Below are 7,901 nucleotides of genomic sequence, written 5' to 3'. Positions count from 1 at the left end.
CCTTCAAGTCAAGACTACAGGCATGTTTGTTTAATCTGGCTTTTCCTGAACAATAGCTCTGTCTCTGGGTGCATTCTCTGAAGTGCTGAGAGATTTTTTTTGGTGGTTTTTTTTAACATGAAGAATACCACATACGTAAATGTATAAAATGTGTAATATATTTTTAATATGCAGTGATACATTTATCTTCATCACCCTATACAAAAAAGGAAGCTCGAATTCATCTGATTCCAAGAACTCGAAAGACTTTTTTTATACTAGCAATGAAGTTAAAAAAATCAGCCCCTTCTAAACTTGTATATTACATAAATAATGAACATTAATGCAGTTTCAAAAATGGTAGCAATCATTTCTCAAATGTATTGTTATTTTAATACCCACAAGAGATTACTTTGATTTTCTGAATAATATCTAGGTTTACAGCAGGAACTGCACAGCCTATGTGAGTAATATGAGACCTAATTTTGTTATAGCCTGAAATCAATAAATATGTGCTTTTAAAAGTGAGTTATTGATGCCATTTGAGAAAAATCTCCTTATCTAGACTTTTGGCGCAAACTTGGATGCCCCAAGTTTGGTTGGAGGAAAAACCAAACCCTTCCAGTCAAGGCTGACATTTTGCTGTTGTTTATCTCCCTTCACCTTCAACCCTCCCCCATCTCCCCTGCTTGCCTTCACCTGGCTGCCTTTGCTCATTTGCAAATCTCAATTGAACACTTTTTTTTTTTAATTTGCAAGAAGAAATGCAAATTGCTAAAATGCAAATGATGGTAGTGACAAGAAGCTATATGCAAAAATATGATATAGGACTTTGATATAGAACCAATTGTGTCTGTGGGAATGACAAATGATACTCATATAGTTAAAATGCTGCATTTATTTTACCATGATTCTCCATGTGGACATTCTTACTCAGAAGTAAATACTTTTTTTGTTTCTAGTTTAGATAAACTGCTTTCAAATCAGCAGAAGCTAAAATGGATAAAACCACTCATTTTACTCACATGCACACACACATTCACATCCTTATGGAGGAAAAAGGGGGCTATATTGTCCAACTACAGTGGTTTAAATCCCCACATTACTATATATTGTTATAATCTCTGATATAGGCAGGCTCTTACACTCCATATGGCTTCCATATGCACAAACCCTTGGTTACTGAAGATGGATGAAAGCCATATTGTTTTTTAATGCATATGCTGAGGAAAAAGAGCTATCACTAACCTGTGAACTGATTATACCTGGTATACTTACACTGATGCTATTAAAACATAACTATAGTTGCATAAAGCTCTGCCTATAGCAGAAACCTTTGGTAGAATACAAAGGGCATTTAAAAGCAAGTTATATTTTTTTAAAAGGAATTTCCATTGTTGGCAGAAGTTTATAAAGATATTTTTACTGAAAAGGAAATGTTTTTTCTGATGCAGCTCATTTTATGGAAGGAGACGGCAAAAGCTGTGTTAGAAGTATCCTCTTGGTGGTAGGACAGCAGTCACAGCAGGACAGGATGCTGGTAGAGCTCCCCTGACAAACACTCTTACTCTAGACCAGGCCTCAGGGTACATTTCTTAAGGTGTTATGTAAATGGGGTGTTAAAACCATTATGACAGCAGACAAACAAAGACCATTCCTTGAGGGGAAAGGAATATGCAAAACTGGCTGGAGACAGTTCAACAGTTTGGGGCCAGGTTGTCCTCCTCTTCTGGATCTGGGTGAAAGAACCAGCAGGCAAAATTGAGTTCAGTGAACCATGGCAGGGCCGAAAAAACATCTGAGCTGAGGTGGTGGGCAAAGTCCGGGGGCATCTGGGAGGTTTGGCAGTAAAGATGGCTCATGTCACTGAGTTCAAGCCCCATTTTGGCCCCTGCTTTGTTTTCCTGGGACTTCAGTGTGAAGCAGAAAGGTTGTTGTAGTGGGGAGAGTGCAAGCGTTAGAGGAGAGGTGCAAAGTCTTGTGCAGGCACTCTCCATTGTCTTGCACGGAGGAAGGATGAGCAAAATATGCAGATAAACATGGTCCAAGTGGCAGATGTAGCTTTCACAAAGCACCCAGATATTTCATGGTTCATTTTCCATGGTTCTGGATCAGTGTCCCTGGAGAGGTCATAGGCAAAGATCTGCTGAGAAGCAGTTTATTTTACATTTTTCGTACATTTACAGAACTATGATCAAAATACTGAACCAGAAGGAAGAACAAGGCTGTGGGTAACCTTGGGTAGAGCAGTCAATAATCTCTGCTTTCATTCCACTCCCTCCTGCCTCCATGCACCCTTAGACGCTGGGTGGATCATGAATTAAGGTCCTTGCTGGGCATATTGGTGTCAGCACACAGTACAGCCTGAGTCCAACAGAAGTGCTCTTGATCTATCAGCAACATGAAAGAAATATTACAGCCCAGTGGCAGCAAGCAGGGGAAAAAAACAAATAAAATGTTATTATAATATTTCCTGTTAAGGAAGTTGAGATAATATTGTGACTGGTAGCTGACCAGCTGCTTTCATTTAATATTTTTCTAATTTTAGTCAGTGTTGGTCAAACAAACACAGCTTTCAGGGGATTTCCTTCAGTGTTAACAGACTGTCGTGTAGTTGGTTGAACAGAAGCTTTGCAGTGTGAGGTATGATCAAGAAATGTACCCTTTATAAAAATAGTGCTACACTGGTACAATGTAGCTGTTCTTGAGGAGAGCAAATTTTCAGAACCTGGGATCCTGGTTGCGCTATTCATTGGTTTTACCCTGCTGCAATCACACACCTCTGGGGGACTGGATTTGGACAGGGCAGACCTGCTTATGGTAGTGCAAATCAGTAAGGAAAATAAAGATATTCCATATTATGGCTCTGCTGATGCTGGAGTTTGGCCTAGGGAGCTCAGCCCCTGGAAACAGCGACTGTAGCTGGAGGTGCAAATGAGCTGTCCTGCACCTGCAAAAAGTAAGTCTGGGACTCAGACCTTCTAAAATTATTCCTGGGCACAGAATGGGCTATTATAGTGGAATTTTCAAAGAACTCTTTGTAGGGCAAAAAATAAAATTCGTTGGCTGGCTGGTAGCAGAGAGTCATAGACAGTCTGCCACTGTGTACTCAGTGCCCAATGTGCTGCTTATTCTAAGTCGAGCTGCTAAATTGCTTAGTGTTAATAATTTGGTTTTTTGTTGCAGTGGTGGAGCTGCCTGCCTGCTCGTGGGACGATGGCTGGTTAACTATTGCCTCCCCAAGGGTTGCTACCCTCCATCCTCTTGACCTTCTTTTGCTGCCAAGTTGCAAGACCTTTATGTCGCATGCCTTGCTTTACAAGAGTTTTTCAGCACGTATCAAATGCTTGCATGAGTCAGAGAGCTGGCTTCCACTTGAGATCGCTAAAATCCATAACACTGGGATTCAGGGCCACATGCTTCTCTAACGTTCATAACCAAAATGTCATGGCAATGTGGTTCCTGCATTCAGCAGAATTATGGTTTGCTACAGATGTTTATGAGTGCATGGGCACAGTTAGAAAGTTTGCTGCCCAGTCTCCATTCTGCATGGAGGGATTTGAAGAAAAACCCAGGAACCAGACCCATTTTAGAAACTGTAAAAGCTGTTTTGGGGTATTCAGGAGTCCTGACTAAACTCACCCGAATGTTAACAAATTGTGTAATGCTATCAGTGTTATGTGTTAAAGGGAGAGGAAACAGCTAGAAACATATGTCATCTTGTATCTGTTTCATATAGTGCTATTATGATCAGAAACTCTACGTCATCTTAGCATTCTGATATTTGTGCTCCATCAGTATATCTGTAACACATTGGTTCAGCTGAGAATTTAAGTGATATTTTCATTTTGCTTAATAGCTGGTAATGGAAACACAGTCTAATGTCTCAAAATCAAACTGTGAAAGCCCTAAGTCTTTGCTGAAGAATTCAGTGGTGAAACTGCAGCTCTCTGAAACCTCTGAGACAACTGGTATGCTTGCAAATATTGCAAAGGAAGAAAAGGAAGACAGAATAGTGAGTTGCCAGAAGGAAGGACCAGGAAGAAGAACAGCTTTCAGTTTATGAATGTTTGTGTTAGAATGACAAAGTACATATATCCAAGGGAGGCCAGGCAAGGTAATCTTACTGAAGACATTCTGAGGCTGGCAACGTTCTTCTTATTCCCAACACTTTGTTAAAGTCAAAGACTTTCTAAAATATGTATCTGCAGGTAATATTCAGTCCTGTTGAACTGTATTTTAAAAGTTTTATAAGGCTATTCTTCAAAAAACAACCAAGTGATATATATATAAAAAAAAGAACAGTATTTGAAAATTACAGGAAATTATAGACTTTGCTCTTGAGAATGTGTTCCCAAATTTTTGCTCTTTCTTTACTCCTTCACTAGCATTGCAACCAAAGCTATCTGCAACTAGCAGTGGATTCAGAGAAAAAGAACAAAACTGTGCATTAGTGACTACTACAAAGAAAACAGGAAAGAGAGGACATGTCATGGAAGACATCTGCTATTAGCTCAAACAAGAAGAGCAGACATTCTTCTGGTAGCCAAAACCAGCATTATAGTAACGTTAAGAGTACACGTGATGTAGTCCTGATAGCACTTTAATTTGGTGTTCAGTCTTTATGCACTAACTATACAAACCTTGCCCTCGTGCCACCTAATTGCACAGGGTGTGTCACACTTTTCTATCCACTACCAGCTTTGAGCATTGAAAATGGCAGGTTTCACCCCATAAAGGGCTTGTTCTTAATTTTTCATCCTCAATTAAAAGAACCACACATTTGCCATATTAAAATTTAAAATTGTGTTTATTGAGACATATGGGTATTTACTATGTGCAAATGTTATGTTTACTTCGAGATGTTTTCATATCTGCATATTTCTGTTAGTGATAATATTATTATGGCAATTCCTACATAAATGTGTGTGGTGTGTATTTTCAGTGTCTCTGGAAGTATTTATTAGTTATCTTTTTGCTAATCACTTTCAGAATGTAAAATATTGAATTGTGGGCTAAATAGTTCACAAACATCTTGATTTCTCTTTCCTTTTATAGGGAATATTTGAGGCAATATTAAATCTGAATTGAGACAACCTAGGCAAAGCTGTCTGTAAGTTTTCCTGAAAAGCTACATTTGGTTCAGTTTATTGAGAACTTTAATGAAAAGAGATCTGAGGAGAATCATTCTCAAACTCTTGGAAAATATTTTGTAGGCTGGCAGGAGGGAACACTGCAGTTTCTAGAAGCGAGGACAGAATCTGACCTACGGATATAAGGAGATGACTGGAAAACAAAAACAGCTTGGAAGCCTTGTATTCACAGATGCTTTTATTCTTGGTATACCATTCAATTAAACATTCTCTGAGAATGTATGGCAATGCTTTCTCATATTTTCTCATTAAAAAGCCAGTTCCTTGAAACAATACTAGGGAAATCTGTGGCCACCAAAATAATCCACTTATTCCTGTTTGTGACCTTGGCATTACTAGCTCTGAGGTGCAAAAATTAAAAGAAGACCAAGCACTGTGACCTGAAGTGAATGAGAGTTTTGATTCTCATTTCAGCAAGGTTCAGATTTGGTAGATTTTAATATAGCAACTGCAATACCCTCTTGGCCTAACACTTCCTAAAATTACCTGACACTCATGAATGTAATGGTAATGTGACGTACCTGAAGGACACATCTACAGCAGTGTCTTAGTTCACATAAAAAGTGTGGGTTTGGATGTTAAAAAAAGTGATCCTGATTATCCCTGCTTGTGGTATGTCATGGAATCTCCATGGCATACTGGACCACAGTTTCCTGGCTTCCTCATAGATGTGGGATCATGGTCCAGGAGATCGTGAGGGGAAAAAAAAAGGAAAGTGACATTAATTACTGTTGTCATTTCTGGTATGCTAGCTGAGTTACTTCAGGATAAATTGGGCTCACTGTTGAGAAGGAAATTCTATAATATGTTTGTGTACTTATCAGAGTAGTGGAATAAACTGAAACACCATTTTGCATTGACCCACTTCATCAGAGCATTCTCATCACAATAGCAGCTGGTTGGCTTTATGTCAAATGACTTATAAGGCAAGTACCCTACTTTAAAGATAGTGATTATCACGATTTATCAGATACATTTTAGCATCCTGACAAAGAGAAAATCATTGATGTTATGGACGTATCACCTTAAACACTATACAAATGATTTGTCTCTTGAATATCACTTAAATCTCAGTCAGGTAGGTAAAGCTTGGATTCTCGGCAAAAAAAAAAGAGGACAAATATAAAAATAACATTAGAAAGGAAGAGAACAAAAAAAATCTATTTATTACATTACAAATTCCTTTTGCTTTGAACACAATGTGAATCTTGTAATGGCAAATCTTATATGTCTGTGAAATTAGCAGATGGAAGAAGGATGTATGAAGAGCTCCAAGTCAACTGAGAGAATAATTTACATGATATCTTCACCTCTGAAAATGCAAGGATTCCCAGGCAATAAGTCAAGAACATTTAAAAAACCCTCCACTTGATGAAATGAAACTGTATTATTTACAGTTATCAGGGAGAGGGATGTTCTCAGTATGCTACCTTGCTGAAAAGAAGGGGGCACAGCAAGGTTTATGGGACTAAACACATCATGTTTTTATCATGAGCACTGAGTGATCTAAGTGGGTGGGTTTTGTCACAGCAGTGTGGGGCTGTAAAGAGAGGTCAATAATTTGAAATATTTCAAAGCATTTCAGAATTTATTAGGGATAAATGCTCCTGAGCACCTCATATTTTCATACTTTCACTCTTGCTTAGGTGTTTAGTGGCTGCCTGGAGACAGATAACCTCTGTGGTTATCTGGTTAGCTCTTAATACCTAATTATCACTTCATCACAGACTTTAAGCTGGGTGATTGAGATTGAGTATGTTTAAAAGTCTGTAAACAAGGACTTTTAAAATATATTTTTTTAAAGAAATTAAGTGAATTATTCCCCTAATAGGAATACCCTCAGTAGATATGGGAGAGAAAACTAAGGTACGTCCCAGGGCTTTGCAGAAAAGGTTGGTTAAATTAGGCAAGGGTTAAAAAAAACCTGCTGATTTTTCCCATGTGTTTTATACCTTTGGTCATCTAATACAATATAGTAAGCAAAAGCATAGACTAAGAAGAAGATTCCTCCTTGGCAACAACAAAAACCAGTTAAAGAAGCAAGCAAGACACCTTCATTCATAGCATTTCAAATGTATGGGTAAGTGTAAACACACCTTACTTTTTGGTGCAGTAAGTGGGATACCTGCTCTAATTTCTGGTCATTTGTATCTTCACATTTGGTCCTCTAGCGAGTAGATTCAAGAAAAGGGACCTGTGCCTGGTAAGGAGCTCCTTTAGAGGAGATTCTGGCAAATATTTTGCTCTTAAACTTGATCTTACAGAATCACGTCCTCTTTTCCCTGCCCCCACAACCTGCCTTCTCTTATAATTTCAAAAGCATTTGCAAAACTTTCAGTGGGCACAAAAGAGTCGGCTGCTTTCATTTGCTTTGTCATTCCTGACTATTTACAGCATTCATATAAAGCCTGCTGTGGCTCTAAAGGCATTACCAGTGCTGAGGATGAGGGAGGAGAAAAAGGAAAAGTGTAGGAATCAGGAATATCATTGGAGGAGGAGTCCTGGTTAAACCTGTTGACTGGGGAGCAAAATGGGGCAGGGTCCACCCTTCAGAAATCAGGTTGCTAGCTATGCAGTGGCATTTGTTTCTTACACAGACAGAAAAATTTTTGTGTCCTTTACCCTTGTGTGTTTACCTAGACTGTTGAATATAGTCTTCTGTGTCTTCCATGTGCAGTCACTACTTTGTTTAAAAGGAAGAAGCCTAGGAAAGGGTGCTAAGAAACAAACTAATCAGCATGAGGCAACCATGAATGAGTATTCCATAAA

The 7,901-nt window shown here is 38.6% G+C and overlaps 1 long non-coding RNA gene across 1 annotated transcript; it reads left to right on the top strand.

Annotated features, from left to right (window-relative positions):
• Positions 1-3,847: 3,847 nt before the first annotated feature.
• Positions 3,848-5,354, top strand: LOC135420313 (uncharacterized). Its single transcript, XR_010433467.1, has 3 exons — positions 3,848-4,521; positions 5,038-5,092; positions 5,196-5,354. It is a non-coding gene; the product is annotated as an uncharacterized LOC135420313 (long non-coding RNA).
• Positions 5,355-7,901: the final 2,547 nt, after the last annotated feature.

The sequence above is a fragment of the Pseudopipra pipra genome, chromosome 1 (assembly GCF_036250125.1).
Source record: "Pseudopipra pipra isolate bDixPip1 chromosome 1, bDixPip1.hap1, whole genome shotgun sequence".
In the NCBI taxonomy this organism is placed as follows: Eukaryota; Metazoa; Chordata; class Aves; order Passeriformes; family Pipridae; genus Pseudopipra; species Pseudopipra pipra.
This window is presented reverse-complemented; position numbering and strand designations above follow the sequence as displayed.